General features: G+C 42.0%; 1 pseudogene across 1 annotated transcript in view; it reads right to left on the reverse strand.

Moving 5' to 3' along the window:
- Positions 1-5,406: 5,406 nt before the first annotated feature.
- The window catches only part of LOC147360782 (aldo-keto reductase family 1 member C3-like), a 35,066-nt pseudogene continuing 14,547 nt past the window's right edge, over positions 5,407-25,925 (reverse strand). The window contains exons 2-10 of the transcript XR_015138727.1: positions 24,250-24,389; positions 22,150-22,317; positions 19,695-19,811; positions 18,672-18,749; positions 16,807-16,928; positions 15,061-15,171; positions 10,255-10,336; positions 9,511-9,593; positions 5,407-5,634 (exon numbers count right to left, since the gene is read on the reverse strand). The product of XR_015138727.1 is annotated as an aldo-keto reductase family 1 member C3-like (transcript). The remainder of the gene's footprint in view (positions 5,635-9,510; positions 9,594-10,254; positions 10,337-15,060; positions 15,172-16,806; positions 16,929-18,671; positions 18,750-19,694; positions 19,812-22,149; positions 22,318-24,249; positions 24,390-25,925) is intronic.

The following is a 25,925-nucleotide window of genomic DNA, read 5'->3' on the forward strand; positions in this document are numbered from 1 at the left end:
TGGCAATGTTGGAATGTCTACAGTATAAGGAACCTCCACCCCCATCACTCAGCTTCAGCCATTGTCAGTCCCTGGCCCTTCTTGCTTTGACTCTGATCCTCTGTTCCCTGCCAATCCCCCCAGACGGTTTTAAAGCAAAATCCTTACACAACACACAACAAAAGGGTGTGCTCAGCTGCCTGCCACTGTCCCATCCCTCACTGATGCTAATGTGCTGCCATAGGGGACAGGTTTCCTATAGCCTGGGAAAAATGATTTCTAAACGGTCTAAAAGACAAAGTAATAAAACCATAATGCAGTTCTTATAAATAAGGAAATGATGAATTCCCAGTTTAAAAGGATGATATTGGAGGAGCACAGTAACAGTCGATTACTTACCACGCTGTGCTATGTGGTTGTGTCCGGCTCTTCGTGACCCTATGGACAAGCCCGCCAGGCTCCTCTGTCCATGGGATTTTCCAGGCAAGAATACTGGAGTGGGTTGCACGCCCTCCTCCAGGAGATCTTCCCAGCTCAGGGACTGAACCCGGGTCTCCTGCATCTCATGCATTGTAGGCAGATTCTTTACCACTAGAGCCACCCGGGAAGCCCACTGGGCCTTTAATTTGCAGAACGTGCTGAGTCCTCTTAAGAAGACAGGCACAAGGTGGCTGAATAATTCCCAAAGATTACCTGGTTGTGAAGGTTGAAGCTAGGATTTGAATGTCCAAAAACCAGTGAGCAAATTAATTATAATAGAAATAAAAACTGAATTGACAGTGATTTTCCAGTTTCTCCACCAAAAATTTAAAAAAAAATCAACTTCCAAAACCCTTAAAGTATTTTAAAAAAATAGCACTTTCAGTAAATTTGGGTAGGATTATAAATTTATGTAGATGCTCCTGGAAGCAATTTGGTATTATATTTTAAAATCATTAAAAGTGTGCATATTAATTGATAGCATTTGAGCCTTTAGGCATTGAACTTTAAAAAAAGAGGGGTTCCCCCCAAATTCTCAAGTTAGAGTATGTTGCTATAGGAAAGTTGTGTTTATGGTTAGTCATTTGTGGTTGTGGGAAGAAATTAAAATTTGAATTTAAAAACGCTTCCCAGAAAGGACTTTTTCTCCTGGTCTCACCCCCTCTTTTTTAATTCCACCTCCCACCCCACTCAATAATCTTGTTTTGGTAATGAAGTGAAAGTGAAAGTTGCTCAGTCATTTCCGACTCTTTGTGACCCCATGGACTCTACAGTCCATGGAATTTTCCAGGCCAGAATACTGGAGTGGTTAGCCTTTCCATTCTCCAGGGGATCTTCCCAACCCAGTGATTAAACCCAGGTCTCCCACATTGCAGGCGGATTCTTTACTGTTGGAGCCACCAGGGAAGCCCAAGAATACTGGAGTAGGTAGCCGATCCCTTCTCCAGCGGATCTTCCTGACCCAGAAATCAAACCCAGGTCTCCCGCATTGCAGGTGGATTCTTTACCAACTGAGCCACCAGGGAAGCCCACTGTTTTGGTGATAGCAATGCCAAATCTCAGGACTAGCATCCAGTTTCCAAAGTTCATTTCCATAGAACAGGTTGTGTATTCATTCAGCTCCTGGTTTTCATGGCCCAGACTGTTGTTATTCCCATTTCCTCCAGCCTGTGCTCTGGGCAGAATTTTATTTTTGGATTCCACAGTAAGTAGGGAGGACCCGAAGCTAGAGCCACATCAAAATTCTTCTGACTAGAAAGGAATGCAAAGGGAGGAGAACATGTGGAGCTGGTGCCAAGTTTTCAGTGGCTCTTTTTAAAGTAAACACTTTCTTTTTTGGCCACATTGCAGCATGTGGGATCAGTTTCCTGACCAGGGATCAAACCTGTGCCCCCTGCAGTAGGAGAACACAGTCTTAACCACTGGCCCACCGGTGCAGTCCTTAAAGTAAACTTTTAGTTTGAGATGATCATGGATTCACTTGCGGTTCAAAAAGAATACAGAGCAAGCTTGTCTATTCCCCCAACATTACTGTCTTGCAAAACCAACAGCTGCGTGTCACAACCAGAATATCAACATCCATGCAACCCACTGACCATGTTCGGATTTTCCTAGATTTGTGCTGGGTGTGCATTTAGTTGGGCTTGACCTGTGGCTCAGGGGTAAAGACTCTGCCTGCCATGCAGGAGATCCAGATTCGATCCCTGGGTGAGGAAAATTCATGAGGAGGGCATGAAAACCCACTCCAGTATTCTTGCTGGAGAATCCCCATGGACAGAGGAGCTTGACAGGCTACAGTCCATGGGGTCACAAAAAGTCGGATATGACTGAAGTAACTTAGCAACGCACATGCATTTAGTTCTGTGCAATTTTTTCACACGTTTAGTTCATGAGTCGTGACCACGGTCGGGACACAGGACTTTGCCATCATCACGGGCATCCCTTTTATAACTGTCCTCCCCAATTCTGCCCCACTCCCTCGTCTGGTTCTCCAGCTTTCTTGAGGTATAATCAACAAACTTCATATTTCAAGTGCATGGCATGGTGATCTGCTATGAAGTGAAAGTGTTAGTCATTCACTTGTGTCCGACTCTTTGAGACCTCATGGACTGTAGCCTGCCAGGCTCCTCTGTCCATGGAATTCTCCAGTCAAAAATACTGAAGCAAGTAGCCATTCCCTTCTCCAGGGGATCTTCCCGACCCAAGGATGGAACCCTGGTCTCCTACATTGCAGGCGGATTCTGATCTGCTATCCAGGTGCATTGTGAAATGATAAGAGTTAACTCCCATCACCTAACATGGTTCACTTCTGAGTGCTGAGAAGGCTTCAGATTTACTCTAGTAGATAGTAGACACTAGCACAATAAATATAAAACTCAATTTTTAAAATTAGAATAGTTATAAATTCAAAGTATTCTCCTCATTGTCAGTTCTATTGTTTGATTCCATGAAAGGACATTTGATGAGATTCATCACTTTTTTTTCAGATTTATTGATGTATAATTGACAATTGAAATTTTAAATATGATGATGGCCTGCTATGCATATACATTGTGAAATGGTCCCCACATACAATCAAGCTAATTAACACATCCATCAACTCTCCCATTACTTGTTTGTTTGTTTTTGTTTTATTGGGAACCCTTAGGATCTATAAGCAAATTCAATTATACATCAGTTCAGATCAGTTCAGTTCAGTCGCTCAGTCGTGTCTGACTCTTTGCGACCCCATGAATCGCAGCATGCCAGGCCTCCCTGTCCATCACCAACTTGCGGAGTTCACTCACACTCATGTCCATCGAGTCAGTGATGCCATCCAGCCATCTCATCCTCTGTCGTCCCCTTCTCCTCTTGCCCCCAATCCCTCCCAGCATCAGAGTCTTTTCCAATGAGTCAACTCTGCATGAGGTGGCCAAAGTATTGGAGTTTCAGCTTTAGCATCTTTCCTTCCAAAGAAATCCCAGGGCTGATCTCCTTCAGAATGGACTGGTTGGATCTCCTTGCAGTCCAAGGGACTCTCAAGGGACTCTCAACACCACAGTTCAAAAGCATCAATTCTTTGGCGCTCAGCTTTCTTCACAGTCCAACTCTCACAACCATACATGACCACTGGGAAAACCATAGCCTTGACTAGACGGACCTTTGTTGGCAAAGTAATGTCTCTGCTTTTGAATATGCTATCTAGGTTGGTCATAACTTTCCTTCCAAGGAGTAAGTGTCTATTAATTTCATGGCTGCAGTCACCATCTGCAGTGATTTTAGAGCCCCCCAAAATAAAGTCTGACACTGTTTCCACTGTTTCCCCATCTATTTCCCATGAAGTAGTGGGACTGGATGCCATGATCTTCGTTTTCTGAATGTTGAGCTTTAAGCCAACTTTTTCACTCTCCTCTTTCACTTTCAGCAAGAGGCTTTTGAGTTCCTCTTCACTTTCTGCCATAAGGGTGGTGTCATCTGCATATCTGAGGTGATTGATATTTCTCCTGGCAATCTTGATTCCAGCTTGTGCTTCTTCCAGCCCAGCATTTCTCATGATGTACTCTGCATATAAGTTAAACAAGCAGGGTGACCATATACAGCCTTGACATACTCCTTTTCCTATTTGGAACCAATCTGTTGTTCCATGTCCAGTTCTAACTGTTGCTTCCTGACCTGCATATAGGTTTCTCAAGAGGCAGGTCAGGTGATCTGGTATTCCCATCTCTTTCAGAATTTTCCACAGTTTATTGTGATCCACACAGTCAAAGGCTTTGGCATAGTCCATAAAGCAGATGTTTTCCTGGAACTCTCTTGCTTTTTTGATGATCCAGTGAATTTTGGCAGTTTGATCTCTGGTTCCTCTGCCATTTCTAAAACCAGCTTGAACATCTGGAAGTTCACGGTTCATGTGCTGCTGAAGCCTGGCTTGGAGAATTTTGAGCATTACTTTACTAGTGTGTGAGATGAGTGTGATTGTGCGGTAGTTTGAGCATTCTTTGGTATTGCCTTTCTTTGGGATTGGAATGAAAACTGACCTTTTCCAGTCCTGTGGCCACTGCTGAGTTTTCCAAATTTGCTGACATATTGAGTGAAGCACTTTCACAGCATCTCTTTCAGGATTTGAAATAGGTCAACTGGAATTCTATCACCTCCACTAGCTTTGTTCGTAGTGATGCTTTCTAAGGCCCACTTGACTTCACATTCCAGGATGTCTGGCTCTAGGTCAGTGATCACACCATTGTGATTATCTGGGTCATGAAGCTCTTTTTTTGTGCAGTTCTTCTGTGTATTCTTGCCACATCTTCTTAATATCTTGTGCTTCTGTTAGGTCCATACCATTTCTGTCCTTTACTGAGCCTATCTTTGCATGAAATGTTCCCTTGGTATCTCTTATTTTCTTGAAGAAATCTCTAGTGTTTCCCATTCTGTCGTTTTCCTCTATTTCTTTGCATTGATTGCTGAGGAAGGCTTTCTTACCTCTCCTTGCTATTCTTTGGAACTCTGCTTTCAGATGCTTATATCTTTCCTTTTCTCCTTTGCTTTTTGCTTCTCTTCTTTCCACAGCTATTTGTAAGGCCGTCTCAGACAGCCATTTTGCTTTTTGTACATTTCTTTTCAATGGGGATGGTCTTGATCCCTGTCTCCTATACAATGTCACAAACCTCCGTCCATAGTTCATCAGGCACTCTGTCTATCAGATCTAGTCCCTTAAACCTTTTTCTCATTAAGCTTTAGATCCCTTTAAAAAGTCTCATAAAATTGCACAGTGTGGGAAATTCACTGAACAGAAGAGGAAAAAACACAGAAGAACTATAGACAGGTGAAAAGCCACACCTGGAAAATTTGGAAAATATACTATGGTTAGCTTTTTCTGAGGGCTCCATCTTCTACAATCACTTCCAGGAACATCAGCATTTCAATTTCAGTTACACAGGGAGAAAAAGATGAAAAAGCTAAACAAGCGGTATGTTGCATTGTTTGGATTGTATCTTTATTTACTTTTTGGGGAAAAGACTGGGTTTAGGGATTTTTATTTCCTACTCTAGTATCATAACTGGTCAGGCTAAGTGATGTCTAATAAAGCAGGCACCTCGAGATGTGGTTCGATCATCAACCCGAATGCAAGAACTCTGGAGCAACCACAGACACAGTTGTTAATATTCCTCGTGAAATGGGTAATCTGGATGATGAGCAAACCTAAGAGATAAAGGGAAAGTTTTAGTCAAGTACCTGTTTCTGGGCTGGATAGAGAGGTTTCTTTTAAACTGGCTTAATCAAGAGATCATGAACTAACTCCTTATTGCCAAATTCAGACTTAAATTGAAGAAAGTAGGGAAAAAGCACTAGACCATTCAGGTGTGACTTAAATCAAATCCCTTACGATTATACAGTGGAAGTGAAAAATAGGTTCAAGGGGTTGGATCTGATAGACAGAGTGCCTGAAGAACTATGGATGCAGATTCGTGACATTGTACAGGAGACAGGAATCAAGACCATCCCCAAGAAAAAGAAATGTGAAAAAGCAACATGGCTGTCTGAGGAGGCCTTACAAGTAGCTGTGAAAAGAAGAGAAGGAAAAAGCAAAGGAGAAAAGGAAAGATATAAGCATCTGAATGCAGAGTTCCAAAGAATAGCAAGGAGAGATAAGAAAGCCCTCCTCAATGATCAGTGCAAAGAATAGAGGAAAACAATAGAATGGGAAACACTAGAGATCTCTTCAAGAAAATTAGAGATACCAAGGGAACATTTCATGCAAAGATGGGCACAATAAAGGATAGAAATGGTGTGGACCTAACAGAAGCAGAAGATATTAAGAAGAGGTGGCAAGAATACACAGAAGAACTATTCAAAAAAGGTCTTCACTACCCAGATAATCATGATAGTGTGATCACTCTTCTAGAGCCAGACATCCTGGAATGCAAAGTCAAGTGGGCCTTACAAAGCATCACTATGAACAAAGCTAGTAGAGGTGATGGCATTCCAGTTGAGCTGTTTCAAATCCTAAAAGATGATGCTGTGAAAGTGCTGCACTCAATATGCCAGCAAATCTGGAAAACTCAGCAGTGGCCACAGAACTGGAAAAGGTCAGTTTTCATTCTTATCCCAAAGAAAGGCAATGACAAAGAATGCTCAAACTACTGCACAATTGCACCTCATCTCACACACTGGCAAAGTGGTATTCAAAATTCTCCAAGCTAGGCTTCAGCAGTACATGAACTATGAAATTCCAGATATTCAAGCTGGATTTAAAAAGGCAGAGGAACCAGAGATCAAACTGCCCAAATTAACTGGATCATCAAAAAAGCGAGAGTTCCAGAAAAACATCTATTTCTGCTTTATGGACTATGCCAAAGCCTTTGACTGTGTGGATCACAATAAACTGTGGAAAATTCTGAAAGAGATGGGAATACAAGACCACCTGAACTGCCTCTTGAAAAATCTGTATGCAGGTCAGGAAGCAACAGTTAGAACTGGACATGGAACAACAGACTGGTTCCAAATAGGAAAAGGAGTACATTAAGGCTGTATATTATCACCCTGCTAATTTAACTTATATGCAGAGTACATCATGAGAAATCTGGGCTGGAAGAAGCACAAGCTGGAATCAAGATTGCCAGGAGAAATATCAATAACCTCAGATATGCAGGTGACACCACCCTTATGGCAGAAAGTGAAAAGGAACTAAAAAGCCTCTTGATGAAAGTGCAAGAAGAGAGTGAAAGGGTTGGCTTAAAGCTCAACATTCAGAAAACTAAGATCATGGCATCTGGTCTCATCACTTTGTGGCAAATAGATGGGGAAACAGTGGAAACAGTGTCAGACTTTATTTTGGGGGGCTCCAAGATGACTGCCTGTGGTGATGGCAGCCATGACATTAGAAGATGCTTACTCATTGGAAGGAAAGTCATGACCAACCTAGACAGCATATTAAAAAGCAGAGACATTACTTTGCCAACAGAGGTCTGTCTAGTCAAAGCTATGGTTTTTCCAATAGGCATATATGGATGTGAGATTTGGACTATAAAGCTGAGCACTGAATTATTGATTCTTTTGAACTGTGGTGTTGGAGAAGACTCTTTAGAGTCCCTTAGACTTCAAGGAGATTCAACCAGTCCATCTTAAAGGAGATCAGTCCTGGGTGTTCATTGGAAGGACTGATGTTGAAGCTAAAACTCCAATCCTTTGGCCACCTGATGCAAAGAACAGACATTTGAAAAGACCCTGATTATGGGAAAGATTGAAGGTGGGAGAAGAAGGAGCCAACAGAGGATGAGATGGCTGGATGGCATCACTGACTCAATGGACATGAGTTTGAATAAACTCTGGGAGTTGGTGATGGACAGGGAGACCTGGCATGCTGCAGTCCATGGGATCACAAAGAGTCGGACATGACTGAGCAAATGAACTGAACTGACCTGAAGCAAGAGAATTGATGTAATTTTCCTTTTGGACAAGTACAAGCCCATCCAGTTTTATAACCACTATGTGCAATTGCATTGCAGTGTAATAACACATTGTAGAAAAAACTATGCTTACATGCACTTGGGCACATGCACAAAAATAAACCAATATATTAAATTTTTGTAGGTTTGTTATTCTACAGTGTAAGGAGATAGTTTGTGTCGATATTATAAACTCCCAAGAGGGCAGAAATGAGTTCTTCCTCTTAAAACAGTGCCATTCTGGCTTAATATCTGAAGTTAACAAATATTTCAAGGTGATGGTGAGGAAAGTGACAAGAATAATACTGTTGCTCAGTCTCTTCCAAGCACTAAGAAATAATTTACCTATGACTTCACTAGGTGAAAAATTATGTATTAGATCTAGAAATGGATAGGATGATTATAACATAAGCCACTTCAACAAGGGTTTCCATTTTGGCAAAGAAGGTGAACTCTCTTTGTATATATAAAGTCATCATTTTTGAGATAGGTGGTGCTAAATCACTGGATAATTATTATTGATTAGAATGACTGGTATTAATTGCTAAAAATTACTGCCTGCTTCTTCACTGTCTGTTACTGTACCCTATTATTTTATTATTCATTCAACCAATATTCACTAATTACTAAGGGAAAGAATAGTTTCTTAAAATTCCTTCCCTAGGAACCTACTGTTCTATGATAAGCAGAAAGTACCCAAAATAGGTTAGAAAACCATGTGCTATGTTAATGAGGGAGATGTGCCAAGAGAGAGACAGAGCAGGACCCAGAGGGAGGAAGTGTTGTGTGGGCTGGGCCGCCTTTTTAGATGAAATGACAGAGAAGGTGTCCTGGAGGTGCCATCTGAGTTAAGACTGACATTGGTGAGAGAGGGAACACCTGGGTATCTGGAGGAAGAGCATTCTGGGTAGAGAGAACAGCTTGGGCAGAGGCCCTAAGATGGGCCTGACACGTGGGGCAGCACGGAGGCCATTGGGCTGCACTGAGTCGGAGGGGCCGGGCAGCAGGACCAACGTGGAGGCAGAGACATGGAGGGGTGGTCCCACTGTCTCTGTAGGCACTCTGAGGACTTTGGCCTTTGCTCCAAGTGAGAAGGCAGGCCACCAGATGCCAAGAAAAGGGGTTCCTGATCAGACCTTTGTTTTTTTCCTAGAAAATAGTAGTATCTTTATTTTATTCAATTTAATTTTTATATTCTATTGGAGTATAGTTGATTAACAGTGCTGTGTTAGTTTCAGGTGTACAGCAAAGTGCTTCAGTTATATATATATATATATATATATATATATATATATATATATATATTCTCCCAGGGGAGGAGGAGACTGATGACGCAGGCAGAGAGCAGGATGTAGCCAGGTTTTAGACCAAGGAGTAAGACAAAGAAGAGTGAGGAGACCTGAAAGTACGTGCAAAGGATGTCAACGTGTTGATCGATTCTGGAATTCAGGAAGAAAACAGACTGAGGGGCGTGGAGCAAAAAGGGTATGAGGGCTTGAAGGAAAGAGGTTTTCCATCCACTTCCCTAAAAGAAGAGGCAACAGAGGACCCTGCCCTTTGTGGACTAGAATAAATGGAATTCCCTTCTTACCCTGTTCCCACAGCATCTACAGTGTAACCAGCTACTTACTCGCCATAGTCAAAATAGCGTATGTTTCTATTTAGGCCATCCAGATGCTCCATATCCTCTGGGGTCAACTGGAATTCAAAAACCTATCAGAAATATGAGACGACCAATTCAATTTCCCAGAGGCAAGTACTGCCACCCCTACACGCCCCCCAGCATGCAGATACAGACACACACATTTATGTAGGAACTTGTGTAGTTTTTATGAACCTGGGGTTCATCCCCGGCAAAAGTCACAGAAATTTGTCCATTCAAAGAGTTGAAGTTGGTGATTCAGGTCACCCTCAGAGACTTTGGGTTACTGTGGTGATAGCCAAGGAATCTTAGAGATTTCTGAGCCCAGATCTCATCTCAACAAACTCCTTCATTTTTTTCAGCTGAAGAAATCAAGAGATGATTTATTCAGGGCCATACTGTGGAGTGAAAACCAGGTTTGAGACTTAAATTTGACTTAAACCCTCTGTAGACTATTCTTCCCAAACACTATGCTTCCTGCCTTGTAGGTTTGGAGGACAGGAGAGTTAAATACAACACATATACCCATAGAGAACATCGGGAGATAAGCTTTACCCAAATACACATTGGGAACCTCCCAAACAACCCATCCCAGAGGGCAGACAATGTGCCTTTGTCAGCCTCTTGCTGCCCACAATCCTACAGGAACTGGAAGTTCTCCTTGATCCTCTTCTCACTGAAGCTCTTGGCCAGAGCCACCACACCCCGCTGCAGCTAGTAGCACAGGGCTACCTGGGCTGGAGTTCGTCGGTGCTTTTCAGCAATGGCATTGAGTACCGGATCCTGCAGGATAACCAGATTTTCCTTTTTCACCCTGAGAAGGAGACAGAGATGCTCTGTTTCTAAGGTTGCACATCCATTCTACCTAGGTTAGTTTAATCAGGCTCAGTTCAGTTCAGTCGCTCAGTCGTGTCCGATTCTTTGTGACCCCATGAATCCCAGCACGCCAGGCCTCCCTGTCCATCACCAACTCCCGGAGTTCACTCAGACTCACGTCCATCGAGTCAGTGATGTCATCCAGCCATCTCATCCTCTGTTGTCCCCTTCTCCTCCTGCCCCCAATCCCTCCCAGCATCAGAGTCTTTTCCAATGAGTCAACTCTTCGCATGAGGTGGCCAAAGTACTGGAGTTTCAGCTTTAGCATCATTCCTTTCAAAGAACACCCAGGATTGATCTCCTTCAGAATGGACTGGTTGCATCTCCTTGCAGTCCAAGGGACTCTCAGGAGTCTTATCCAACACCACAGTTTAAAAGCATTAATTCTTCGGTGCTCAGCCTTCTTCACAGTCCAACTCTCACATCCATACATGACTACTGGAAAAACCATAGCTTTGACTAGACAGACCTTTGTTGGCAAAGTAAAGTCTCTGCTTTTGAATATGCTATCTAGGTTGCTCATAACTTTCCTTCCAAGGAGTAAGCATCTTTTAATTTCATGACTGCAGTCACCATCTACAGTGATTTTGGAGCCCCAAAAAATAAAGTCTGACACTGTTTCCACTGTTTCCCCATCTATTTCCCATGAAGTGATGGGACCGGATGCCATGATCTTCGCTTTCTGAATGTTGAGCTTTAAGCCAACTTTTTCACTCTCCTCTTTCACTTTCAGCAAGAGGCTTTTTAGTTCCTCTTCGCTTTCTGCCATAAGGGTGGTGTCATCTGCATATCTGAGGTGATTGATATTTCTCCTGGCAATCTTGATTCCAGCTTGTGTTTCTTCCAGTCCAGCATTTCTCATGATGTACTCTGCATATAAGTTAAATAAGCAGGGTGACAATATACAGCCTTGACATACTCCTTTTCCTATTTGGAACCAGTCTGTTGTTCCATGTCCAGTTCTAACTGTTGCTTCCTGACCTGCATATAGGTTTCTCAAGAAGCAGTTCAGGTGGTCTGGTATTCCCATCTCTTTCAGAATTTTCCACAGTTTATTGTGATCCACACAGTCAAAGGCTTTGGCATAGTCAATAAAGCAGAAATAGATATTTTTCTGGAACTCTCTTGCTTTTTCCATGGTCCATCAGATGTTGGCAATTTGATCTCTGGTTCCTCTGCCTTTTCGAAAACCAGCTTGAACATCAGGAAGTTCACGGTTCACATATTGCTGAAGCCTGGCTTGGAGAATTTTGAGGATTACTTTACTAGCGTGTGAGATGAGTGCAATTGTGCAGTAGTTTGAGCATTCTTTGGCATTGCCTTTCTTTGGGATTGGAATGAAAACTGACCTTTTCCAGTCCTGTGGCCACTGCTGAGTTTTCCATACTTGCTGGCATATTGAGTGAAGCACTTTCACAGCATCTCTTTCAGGATTTGAAAGAGCTCAACTGGAATTCTATCACCTCCACTAGCTTTGTTCGTAGTGATGCTTTCTAAGGCCCACTTGACTTCACATTCCAGGATGTCTGGCTCTAGGTCAGTGATCACACCATCATGATTATCTGGGTCGTGAAGATCTTTTTTGTACAGTTCTGTGTATTCTTGCCATCTCTTCTTTATATCTTCTGCTTCTGTTAGGTCCATACCATTTCTGTCCTTTACTGAGCCTATCTTTGCATGAAATGTTCCCTTGGTATCTGTAATTTTCTTGAAGAGATCTCTAGTCTTTCCCATTCTGTTGTTTCCTCTATTTCTTTGCATTGACTGCTGAGGAAGACTTTCTTATATCTTCTTGCTGTTCTTTGGAACTCTGCTTTCAGATGCTTATATCTTTCCTTTTCTCCTTTGCTTTTCACTTCTCTTCTTTTCACAGCTATTTGTAAGGCCTCCCCAGACAGCCATTTTGCTTTTTTGCATTTCTTTTCCATGGGGATGGTCTTGATCCCTGTCTCCTGTACAATGTCACGAACCTCATTCCATAGTTCATCAGGCACTATATCTATCAGATCTAGGCCCTTAAATCTATTTCTCACTTCCACTGTATAATCATAAGGGATTTGATTTAGGTCATACCTGAATGGTCTAGTGGTTTTCCCTACTTTCTTCAATTTAAGTCTGAATTTGGCAATAAGGAGTTCATGATCTGAGCCACAGTCAGCTCCTGGTCTTGTTTTTCTTGACTGTAAAGAGCTTCTCCGTCTTTGGCTGCAAAGAATATAATCAATCTGATTTCGGTGTTGACCATCTGGTGAAGTCCATGTGTAGAATCTTCTCTTGTGTTGTTGGAAGAGGGTGTTTGTTATGACCAGTGCATTTTCTTGGCAAAACTCTATTAGTCTTTGCCCTGCTTCATTCCGTATTCCAAGGCCAAATTTGCCTGTTACTCCAGGTGTTTCTTGACTTCCTACTTTTGCATTCCAATCCCCTACAATGAAAAGGACATCTTTTTGGGGTGTTAGTTCTAAAAGGTCTTGTAGGTCTTCATAGAACTGTTCAACTTCAGCTTCTTCAGCATTACTGGTTGGGGCATAGACTTGGATTACTGTGATATTGAATGGTTTGCCTTGGAAACGAACAGAGATCATTCTGTCATTTTTGAGATTGCATCCAAGTACTGCATTTCGGACTCTTTTGTTGACCATGATGGCTACTCCATTTCTTCTGAGGGATTCCTATCCACAGTAGTAGATTTAATGATCATCTGAGTTAAATTCACCCATTCCAGTCCATTTGAGTTCACTGATTCCTAGAATGTTGACTTTCACTCTTGCCATCTCTTGTTTGACCACTTCCAATTTGCCTTGATTCATGGACCTGACATTCCAGGTTCCTATGCAATATTGCTCTTTACAGCATCAGACCTTGCTTCTATCACCAGTCACATCCACAACTATGTATTTTTTTTGCTTTGGCTCCATCCCTTCATTCTTTCTGGAGTTATTTCTCCACTGATCTCCAGTAGCATATTGGGCACCTATTGACCTGGGGAGTTCCTCTTTCAGTATCCTATCATTTTGCCTTTTCATACTGTTCATGGGGTTCTCAAGGCAAGAATATTGAAGTGGTTTGCCATTCCCTTCTCCAGTGGACCACATTCTGTCAGATTTGTCCTCCATGACCTGCTCGTCTTGGGTTGCCCCACGGTTATGGCTTAGTTTCACTGAGTTAGACAAGGCTGTGGTCCTAGTGTGATTAGATTGACTAGTTTTCTGTGAGTATGGTTTCAGTGTGTTTGCCTTCTGATGCCCTCTTGCAACACCTACTGTCTTACTTGGGTTTCTCTTATCTTGAGTGTGGGGTATCTCTTCACAGCTGCTCCAGCAAAGTACGGCTGCTGCTCCTTACCTTGGATGAGGGGTATCTTCTCACCACCGCCCTTCCTGACCTTCAACTTGGGATAGCTCCTCTAGGCCCTCCTGCGCCCGCACAGCCATGGCTCCTTGGACGTGGGGTTGGTCCTCCCGGCCACCGCCCCTGGTGTTGGGCGTGGGGTTGCCTCTCGCGGCCGCTGCCCCTGATCTCGGACACGGGGTAACGCCTCTCGTCGCAGCCCCTGACCTCGGACGAGGGGTAGCTCCTCTCGGTCGCCACCCCTGATCTCGGACATGGGGTAGCTCCTCTCGGCCGTTCCTGTGCCCTCTCAGTCTGGCACTTTCGACCACTGCCCCTGACCTCGGACGTGGGGTAACTCCTTTTGGCCGCTGTCCTTTGGGCACGGGGTCCTCCCAGCTTCTGCCCCTGACCTTGGACATGGGGTAGCTCCTCTAGGCCGTGTTTAGTGTGTTGGTCGCAGCTGCCAGGCTAGGGGTGGTTAATTTGCTGGAATCTTCCTCATGACACTCTGGCTGTCTCAATAGCTCTTTTGCTTCTTTTGGTAAAGTCAAAGAAGAAAGACAAGAGAAAGCAAGGTAAGAAGGGAAAATCAGATCTGTTTGTTTTTTTATCATCTTTTAAACATTTTTGAGAAACTTAACAAAATATGGAATAAGTCAAGAAGGCAAAATTGTTGTTCCAAGTAAGACCCAATGACCACCATTGAAACAGATAGTCAAGAATTTTATAAGAATCTGCTATTTCAAAAGATGCACTTGACTAACTGTCTCTGTTTTGCACTCAAGTGCTAAAAGGTACACATCTATATTCCTCTTCAAGAGACTCATATGGCTCAACTGCTAAGTGTCAGAATCATGACTTGGAAACCTTATCAGTCTTTAAAGCCGAAACTTTTAAATTGGATGAACATTTTAATTATTAATAATAATTTGTGCTTCCTAGGTGGCATTAGTGGTAAAGAATCCACCTGCCAATGCAGGAGACATAAGAGATGCAGATTTGATCTCTGGGTCAGCAAGATCCCCTGGAGGAGGAAATAGCAACCCACTCCAGTATTTTTGCCTGGAGAATCCCACGGACAGATGAACCTGCTGGGCTATAGTCCATAGAGTTGCGAAGAATCAAACACGACTGAAGTGACTTAGCACTTATGCAATAATTACTTTTTATTCAATAATACTTTATTGAGTCCTCAAAATGTACGCTAGGGAAAGGGTTTGCAAAGATGGGTCGTTCCTGCTAACTATCCTTAATTTCCCCCAGACAGTTGAGAGATGGCTCCAGAAGACACAGCATCTAGGATCAGAATACCTTTATAGAGATCATTACCATTTCTTCCTTAAGTCAGACCCCAAGGGAGCGTAGGCAATGAGGAGAATGTCCTTGGACTTGCAGAACTCTAGCAGTTTGCTCTGGTTGAGGTAAGGGTGACATTCCACCCGTAAATTGCCAAGCAGAAGTACTGGAATGTGGGGTCAGCAGGATCACCATCCCCAAATATACAAGGAACACACAGAGCTATATTCATGGTGTCAGAATTATTTAGAAATACCAGCAACAAGGGCCAGCACATGACCGTCATCTACAGCTGTGACCATGGTGCACAAGACCCAACAGTTTTCCTGCTTAAAAATGTCTTGTGCTTTATCTATTCATCCCTCATTCCCTCCCCAAGAAAGAACTCTTCACAGCCAATTTTCTTTCCTTTCTCAAATCAGTGATCTCCAAAGTGAAGGTAAATCTCCCAAAGGACAAAAATAAACATTTTTAGACTTCCGTTTTTATTTTTATCTACAAGGAAGAAAACACTAAGCCTTACTAATATCTAATATATGGATTGCCTTTAGACGTGAGATGTCTAAAAGGAGATGAGATCATGTAGAAATATAGGCCCTCTGCCAGGAAGAAGTGCTGCCAGTTATTAATATATTTACACTCATGGTTTCCTTCCCTATTCTCCAAGATAAGGAAATGTATGTGTTGTTCATTAATGTGAGCTTATCTTAACAAACAGACTTTTTAACTTTTACTTTTTTATGGGAGTAAAAGCTACATTACATACTTTTACCATTTCACCCATTTTTAAGTATACAGTTCAAAGGCATCAAGCACGTTCATGTCATTTGGGAGTGATTTCATACCATGTACCCACTACTATATTTAAAATGGATGACCAAAAAGGAATTCGTCTGTGGCATAGGGAACTCTGTTCAACACTATGTAACAACTTAATTGGGGAAAACACCAGCAAGGACTGATGCTGAAGCTGAAGCTCCAATACTTTGGCCACCTGATGCGAAGAACTGACTCATTGGAAAAGACCTTGATGCTGGGAAAGATTGAGAGCAGGAGGAAAAGGGGGTGACAGAGGATGAGATGGTTGGATGGTATCATGGACTCAATGAGCATGAGTTTCAGGAAACTCCAGGAAATAGCGAAGGACAAGGAAGTCAGATGTGCTGCAGTCCCTGGGGTCACAAAGAGTCAGATATGATGGAGCCACTGAACAACAACAACAATTGGTAAAAGAATCTGAAATGGACTAGATACATATGTGTGTGTAACTGAATCACTTTGCTATACACCTGAAACAAACACAGCATTGTTCATTGACTGTTCTTCAAGATAAAATAAAAACTTCAAAAAAGAATCCCAGTGGTTATCTCATGCCAAAGAACTCAAAAGAGCCATTAAAAGATGAATTACCCATTCTCTCTGATGCATGAGTGTTCCAATATTTCTGACCTTTTATGCGAAAGGTCAATCATTTGCTAGCTCTGAATTACTAGGGCCGACTACCATAACACTTAGTAGATTATACTTCAACCTGACTCCTGGATGTTTCTTGCAAAATGACATGGGAACAAAGACAAATAAAAGAAATAAAAATAAATGGACACAATCTTTAGCAATATCTTCTGTAACTTAAAATACATTCTGTTCTCTTGGAGCAGCTGATGTCCTAAGGTCAGTGGAAAAGAGGGAAGTGCCATTTGGTGACTTTGTTGAAATGAATAAAGAATAAGCTGGTGAGGAGGGAGAAGAGATTGGGGGCAGACTGATGAGGGGATTACCTGGTTGCAGACAGTCTTGTACTTGAGCCCCGGCTTGTTCAGGATCTTCTCCAGCTGCTTGTGGTTAAAGTTGGACACCCCAATGGACTTGGTCAGCCCTGCATCCTTACACTTCTCCAAGGCCTGGGGTGGGAGGGGTGGTGAGGGGTAACTGGCTAGAGAAACATACTAAATGGTAGCATGAGTGTCTCTGGGTGAGGGAGAATACAAGATGCAGATTGCAATAAATAAGACAAGAGTTGGCCAATAGGAGGAGGATGAGAAATAGGAGAATGAGAACTATTTTTAAAAATAGTTTTTTAATTGGCTAAGAAGATAGAAAAAGAAAAGGATGAAAGCAGCCCAGGCGGGTTAAGAGAACCAGTATGATCTTTAGCTGATCACCTAGAAAAATCTGGTAAAACACTAGCAGAACAAGTGCTAGGAGAAAGGAACTTGAGCTAGGCGTAGCCTGGGAAACAGGAAGCTGCCGTGCTCGCCTCCCAGACCACTGGCTTCCTATTTTCTCTTTGACCTCCTATCCTATGATTGACATCAAACTCATTGGGCTCCAGCCCTGCCTGTTCCTTGATGTTTTTTAAATATGGTGAGCTTTCTCCTGGCCTTCCCAGGTGGTGTTAGTAGTAAAGTAGTAAACCTGCCAATGCAAGACATGCAAGAGAACTAGGTTCGATCCCTGGGTTAGGAAGATCCCCTGGAGGAGGGCATGGTAACCCACTCCAGGATTCTTGCCTGGAGAATCCCATGGACAGAGGAGCCTGATGGGCTACAGTCCATAGGGTCATGGAGTCAGATATGACTGAAGCAACTTAGCATGCACACACAGACTTTCTCCTACCTTAAAATCTTTGCCTTGATTTTCCTTATGCCTACATCAGTCTTCCTCCAGATGCTCGCTTAATAAATTTCATCTCCTGAAAGTCTTTGGTCAAATTCCACCTTCTCAAAGAGGACTGCAATGTCCCTTCTGTTTTTCTTTTTCTAAACAAATTATTCAATTTATTTATTTGGCTGTGCCAGTTCTTAGTTGTAGCATGTGGGATCTTTGGCAATGGCATGCGAACTCTTGGCTTCCCTGGTGGCTCAGATCATAAAGAATATACCTGCAATGCAGAAGACCCAGGTTCGATTCCTGGGTCAGGAAGATTCACCTGGAGAAAGGAATGGCAACCTACTCTAGTATTCTTGGGGCTTCCCTACTGGCTAAGATGGTAACAAATCTGCCCGAAATGTGAGAGACCCAGGTTTGATCCCTGGATTGGATAAATCCCCTGGAGAAGGGAATGGCTATCCATTCTAGTGTTCTTGCCTGGAGAATTCCATGGACAGAGGAGCCTGGAGGGCTGTAGTCCATGGAGTTGCAAGGAGTCAGACATGACTGAGAAACTAATACTTCCTGTGAACTCTTAATTGGAGCATGTGGGATCTAGTTCCCTGACCAGATTGAACCTAGGGCCCCTGCATTGGGACCACTGTGCCATGTCCATTCTGTTTTTAATTGTCTATCTGTGCCCCCAAACCATCCTGGCATTCTCAGTTCCCTGAATCAGCTTCACTTTACTATATCACTGCATCCATCCCCTGCCCAGTAGAACCTACCTCACTATGGGGCCAGAGATCTTAGTTTTGTTCACAGGTATAGCCTGAGTACATGGAAGTACCCAGGGCTAAGTACATCACAGGCACTCAGTAACTACTCACTGAATCTACACCGATGGAATGTGAAACTGAGGTGCAGGGACATTCATGACCTCGTCCATGTGTACACAAGAGGCAGAATTGGACCCTGTCCGCCTCTCCCCAGTTCCTTGTGAGTCTTCTCTCTCTCAGTGTGCAAAGACATGGCCTCTTTGGAGCTGCACTCACCTCCCACGTGGTACAGAGATCCACTGTGTCAAAAGTGATGTTTCTATGGATGTCCTCTGGGATTGGGTCCTCTCCAGGCTGGAACACAGGAAAGAAGAGGAGGTTATATCAGGCTGTGTCTGGCTTCACCCAAGCTGTTTGGAGCCTTTAGACCTTGAGACCAATGAAACAATCTAGGCTTGTTCTTGAAAGGAAGAGGGAAATGTAGTACATTGAAAAAGTACACTTCTAGAAATGTTTTTAACTCCTGAAGATTTAATAAATATTGCTTGTGTAAGGACAACTTGAGATACCCAAGACCCCATCATAGTGAGAGCCCAGAGTGGTGCCATGGCCAAATGGGCTCCTTGGTCCTGATCCTTGTGGGATAAGACTCTTCCGCCCCTGCTCTCTACCTAGAGGTGGTCGTATGAGAAAGGGACTTGTGAGCATCTCAGGCCTGAGTCTCATCCTCATTACATGTTCTGTGCCTTCCCTGGTTTCCACATCAAGATTTTCCCCAGACACCAGTGGGCACGAGGTTGAAATTCAAGAGCACAGGGCCTAGAAAATTTAGACATTTGTCCACAAGATCAAGGCAAAGACATTGAAACCAGTAAACCCATCCAATACTTTGGGCACCAGATGCAAAAAGCCAATTCATTGGAAAAGACCCTGATGCTGGGAAAGATTGAGGGCAAGAGGAGAAGGGGACGACGGAGGATGAGATAGTTGGATGACATCACTGACTCAGTGGACATGAGCTTGAGCAAACTCCAGGAGATAGTGAAGGACAGGGAAGCCTGGCATGCTGCTGTCCATGGGGTCGCAAAGAGTTGGACATGACTCAGCAAATGAACAACAACTAATCCTTCAGTTTGAGACTGCAATAATGAGCTGGAATGGGGACAGGTGCAGAAAAAAGAAAAAACAAAGAGAATGTCAAAATATTATGTATGATTCGGCCCACTTTCATAAACTATGTCCTCTTTTTATTTCACTCCTAATGAGATTAATAACCAAAGTAAAATAACTCTTACTAACCTTCAGAGCTGTTGGGAAATGAATAAGATAAAGATCCACGTAGCTCAGTTGAAGTTTTCTCAGCGAGCTTTCCAGGCAGGTTTGGACCAATTCTGGATGGAAAAAAGTGTTCCACAGCTGCAGTGGCAGAAAGAGAAGTGGGGTGGGATCATTTAAGAATATTCAGGAGAAATGAATATAATGGTGAATAAACAGCAACAACCAGAAACCCACTTGTGATTGTTGGGGAGTGATAAGTCATCCTGTGAATCTTGGGATTCTTTATCATCATAGTTTATTTTCACACTGAAGTAAGACACCAGTGTAGGAAGTTAAAATATGGTCTTACACAGGTGTTCTCAAAACTGGAAACATAAAATAATTATTTGGTTTGTTTGTGCAAATTATAGCCCTGAGTTCTCTCTCAAACATCATAAAATCATAATGTTTGGAGACTGGGATGGGAAATTGCATTAAAAAAAATTTTTTTTAAGTTCATTTATTCTTGAGATATCGACATAGAATTGTATGCTTGGGGCTTCCCTGGTGGCTCAGAGGGTAAAGCGTCTGCCTGCAGCGCGGGAGGCCGGGTATCAATCCCTGAGTCAGGAAGATACCCTGAAGAAGGAAATGGCAACCCACTCCAATACCCTTGCCTGGAAAATCCCATGGATGGAGAAACCTGGAAGGCTACAGTCCATGGGGTCACAAAACGTCAGACACGACTGAGCAACCTCACTTTCACTTTCACTGTATGCTTAGGTGTACAGCATAATAATATGGCAGAAACCAACATAATATTGTAAAGCACACCAAATCTTTATCTGTGGCAAGTGAACTCTTAGTTGTGGCATGTGGGATCTAGTTCCCCCACCAGGGATCAAACCCAGAACCCCCTGCATTGTTAGTGCAGAGTCTTAGCAACTGGACCACCAGGGAAGTCCAAGGAAACTGCATTTTAAACAAGGACATCAAATGATTGTGATCTCGGCTGTATTCAATGATTAGATTTGCCAGAGAAAGTTAGGTCTCTTAGGAATTTGGGGGTAGAGGGTGTTATAGTCACTTCATTTTAAGTGTAATAATCGAAGGAAAATCTATCAAAATTACTAAGGATAAAGAAACAAAAGGATCCCATGAAAAGAGGATGGAAGATGAGAGTTAAGAGGGTTAGTGATGTAGGGATACCTCTGGAGCTGGAAGGAAAGAATATCCATTCATAGACCAGGATGGGTTCACTACCACTAACACCATCTCCCTCCTCTTGGGCTGCATTACCTGCAATTCAAATGCTTTTTTTTCTAGTAGTCAGTTCAAGGAACATGATGGGAAAAATTCCTCTCAGGTTCCCTTTCCAATCCGATTCAAATATTAAGTTCTTTTGTTTTAGATATGGCATCAATGGATATAAATTATATGAGTTAAAATGGTTGAGAGTTTAAAAAAATACATTAGAAATGCTTTTATAAACATGAATGCTACCCTCATATGAGTTCCATGGTATTATTTTTCCTATTTTATAGGAAAGAGAAACAAATGTTTATTGACAATGCTATATCCGTTCCATAGTACAGGAGTTGTACGACTGAGCGACTGATCTGATCTGATCTCATCTGATATCCATTCAGTTCAGTCACTCAGTTGTGTCCGACTCTTTGCGACCCCATGAATCACAGCATGCCAGGCCTCCCTGTCCGTCACCAACTCCTGGAGTTCACTCAGACTCACGTCCATCGAGTCAGTGATGCCATCCAGCTATCTCATCCTCTGTTGTCCCCTTCTGCTCCTGCCCCCAATCCCTCCCAGCAACAGAGTCTTTTCCAATGAGTCAACTCATCGCATGAGGTGGCCAAAGTACTAGGCCGAGATAAAAAGACTAAGATTTAAAGAGGTCCAAAGACTTTTTTTTTTTGGTTAAGAAATTTCATAAAGTCAAATATATGGGATATTAAAAAGCTAAAATTTGATTGTAGTTTCCATAACCCAACTTTTCTGATAAATTGTTCTCTTTCACACTACAGCTAAAAAAGATGTACACCAAAATATGAGTATAATAGAGTTGGAAAAGATAAATCCACTTTGAGTTTTAAACCTTATGACAATAATAGCAGCTAGTATTATAAGCATTTAAAATGCATTAAATATTTTTAAAGCTTTACATGTGTTTTTGACGTATTAATAATACTCAAAAAATCCTGTAAGGTAAATATTATTTTATTTATTTTACAGCTTGGGAAACTAAGGGACAGAATTTAAGTAGTTTGTCCAAGGTAAGTAAGTGACAGAACTTGGATTCAAATACAGGAAATCTGACCACAGAATTCACATTGCTATCCATTTGTTCCAAATCAGCCTTCTCATAGTTCAAGGTCTGAGAGTGAACAGGAATTAAACCAGTGAGAAGAGGAATTTGCCAGGAAAATGATTCCTCAAAGAGTGAGCTTCCCACAGATACACAAGTAGCTGCACACAGCACCTTTGTAGTGTAGAATAAATCACCCCTCTTCACGGTACCATCTGCAAGCTTCATCTGGATGGCCCTCCCAATTTCTTCTTCATTTTGGTAAATATATGCTGAGTTAATATGGCAGTAGCCAACATCAATTGCTCTCATGACAGCTTTTTCTACCTCACTCTTAACAACCTAGGAAAGCATAACAAGATAAAGATCTACTTAAATCAGGAACAGAGGACCAATTCCACAAGCAGAACTGTTCAATAGAAGCCATCACTCTAAAGAGTTAAGAGCTAGTGGGGACAAAGCATAATGTTGACTTTTATTTCATGGTAAATATTTAACAACTGAGTCTGAAGAAAAGGAGTCCTGATTTATAGCTTTAGCCAATTTCTATGGTGGAAGTACTCCCACCATGGCTCATTTCACGCAACCAATGTTGGGAAAAGATAATTATGATAGAAACTTTGAGTTCATGAACTGGTCTCAGAACATCAGATCATTAACCCTCTATTTCTGGACTTCCACTATCTACATGATGTATAGATTTACATAATATATAGAGTTACCTTTCTAAATTAATTCTCTTTGTAAGAGATCATTAACTGGTTTCAACCCAGATATCCAGTGCAAAAAATTATCAGTGCAATGAGGACATAACTTCAGATGGAATAAATTAGTGATTTACCTAAGTAAACTTGGAGAAACACTTCAAACAACATTTGAGGAAGAACTAAAAATGTAAAAAAGAAAACACAAAAAAACAAAAAGCACTTTTTTTTCACCTTAAAAATTTCTTATTATTAATTTCTTTTTTGGCTACTAAGTTCATCCTTAGCTAACATTTTCTTCTTCAAAACTGTTATTCTTCTTAGCTGTCTACTCGTTTGCTGGTCCACCAGGCTGGTCTTCTGAAATTATCTATAATTTTCACCTCTCCATTACCCCTGTTACTTCACTCAGTAGTAAAATGTCTCTTGGGTATGTATATATATATATATATATATATATATATATATATATATATATATATAACTTGCAACTCCTGATGAGTTAACTAGTCCCATGAAGATGAACTGATTGTTCACAGATGAAAAAGCCAAGTCAAAATAAAGCAATAGTTCCTGCCAGTGTCCTTGCATCAGACTTCAACATCATACACCAAATGACTCTCCTGCTGGGGCATCAAACGTGAAGTTCAGTCTTCCAAACAGAGAGAGAATTTTCAAGTGCCACATGCTTCTTCCCACAGCTCAGTATTCATAGCCTGACCTCTAAGGGACTATCTCCACCTCAGACCACAAAAATTCCCTCTGAGATGAAAGATTAATCTCTTTCTATAGGTCCTTTTATCCCCAAGATTTCTCTGGATGCTCTATGATTAGAGGTACATGGGAGAGGACAACTTGGATGTTAGAAATTTCAGAGAAAATGCATCACAAGCAAATTTGCATCAAGGTCTCTGATACATGATAAATAGGCTTCCCTTGTAGTTCAGTCCATAAAGAATCCACCTGCAATGCAAGAGACCTGGGTTCTATTCCTGGATTGGAAAGATCCTGTGAAGAAGGAAATGACAACCCACTCCAGTATTCCTGCCTGGGAAACCCATGAACAGAGGAGCCTGGCACGTAACAAGTCCATGGGTTTGCAAGAGTTAGACACGATTAAGTGACTAAACCACCAATCAGGACAGCTGGATTTCATTGATTCTGAAAGTGTTAGGCACTCAGTCATATCTGACTCTTTGCAACATGAACTATAGCCCACCAGGCTCCTCTGTCCATGGAATTCTCTAGTCAAGAATACTGGAGTGGGTTGCCATTTCCTTCTCCAGGGGATCTTCCCTATCCTGGGATCGAACCGGTGTCTCCTACATTGCAGGCAGACTCTTTATTTTCTGGGACACCAGGGAAGCCATTGACTCTAATCTGTTGTGAAATGGCACCCCTGAAAATTCGAAAAGCACTGACTTAATGCACCAAATAACCTACCCTGGAGAGAAGCATAATATAAATTAAGAAAGGGTGGCCCCTCTGGATTTCCCAAATTCACTCAGTGACTGGTTCTGATCAGGACCTGAGTCTGCTACTCCTCCATCTCTAACACCATTCTGATTACCTGAGGAGCAGAGGTGCCCAGTCCCTACCAAGGCATGAAGCATCCATCATTCATCTTTAAAGAAAAAAGTTTCACTTGATTCATCTTCTCTCACTTTTCTGGCTAGACAAACTGTGATTTTCCTCTTTATTAAGAGAAATCTGCAAAGGGAAGAAAATAGTACAAGTTTTTTTAAACACAGAAGTAGGATAGCAGTCCATCCTAAAGGAAATCAATCCTGAATATTCATTGGAAGGACTAATGCTGAAGCTGAAGCCACTTGATGCGAAGAACTGACTCATTGGAAAAGACCTTGAGGCTGGAAAAGACTGACAGTAAGAGGAGAAGGGGGTGACTGAGGATGAGATGGTTGGATCTCAATGGACATGAGTTTGAGCAACCCCAGGAGATAACGAAAGACAGGGAAGCCTGGCATGCTGCAGTCCATGGCGTTGCAAAGAGTTGGACACAACTTAGCAACTGAACAACAAGGATTGCTGAATATGGCAAATCTATATTCAATTTTTTGAGGAGCATTCATACTATTTTTCATAGTAGCTGCATTATTTGCATTCCTATTAACAGTGTACAAGGCTTCTGATTTCTCCACCTTCTCTCCAACACTTATTGTGTCTATCAGTCTTTTTAAATAATAGCCATTCTGATAAGTATGACAGTATCTTATAGTTTTGATTTGGATTTCCCTGATGAATAATGATGCTGACCATGTTTTTAATACCTATTTGCCATTTGTTTGTCTTCTTTGGATAAATGGCTTCATCAAAAATGTAATTTTGATTAGCCAGGTCGAAATTGTCTGGTCAGCACCACTGAGGTCAGCCCACTCCATTTCCTGCAGGAATAAGAAACAATTTACATGCTAAAACCCTTGTTGGCTGATCTTTCAAAGTATTGTTTTACTTTAAAATCTGGTAAGATAGTAATAAAGTTAATTTTTAAAAAAACCACTAATTTTTGTGTTGCAAAATACTAACATCATCTCATTAAAATTAGATAATACAAGGATGTTAGTTCAAACTTGACTAAAGTAAAAACATCTTAGAGGATGCAAATATATCCACAAACACAAGAGATTCTAGCAAAAAAAGAAGTTTACTGGAATATACTAGAGACTTTTGTCATTGATCAGATAGGAGATAAATACTCCATATATATATATATATATATATATATATATATATATATATATATACAGTTGACCCTCCAACAATGCAGGGATTAGGGGTGCTAACCCAAGCACAGTTGAAAACCCACATTTAACTTTAAAGTCTCCTCTTCAGTTCTGCCTCTGTAGCTCCAACCAACCTGGGCTTACCAGTGTGGTACATATTTACTGGGGGGAAAAAAAAAGCCACTTGGCCCCACGTGTTTCAAAACTGTGTTGTTCAAGTTCAGTTCAGTTCAGTCACTCAGTCGTGTCCAACTCTTTCTGAACCCATGGACTACAGCATGCCAGGCTTCCCTGTGCATCACCAACTCCTGGAGTTTACTCAAACTCATGTCCATTGAGTCGGTGATGCCATTCAAACATCTCATCCTCTGTCGTCCCCTTCTTCTCCCACCTTCAATCTTTCCCAGCATCAGGGTCTTTTCAAATGAGTCAGTTCTTTGCATCAGGTGGCCAAAGTATTGGAGTTTCAGCTTTAGCATCATTCCTTACAATGAATATTCAAGAC

Source organism: Bos grunniens, chromosome 13 (assembly GCF_055505025.1).
Source record: "Bos grunniens cultivar Pamir isolate PY7600 chromosome 13, Bosgru_T2T1.0, whole genome shotgun sequence".
Classification (NCBI taxonomy): Eukaryota; Metazoa; Chordata; class Mammalia; order Artiodactyla; family Bovidae; genus Bos; species Bos grunniens.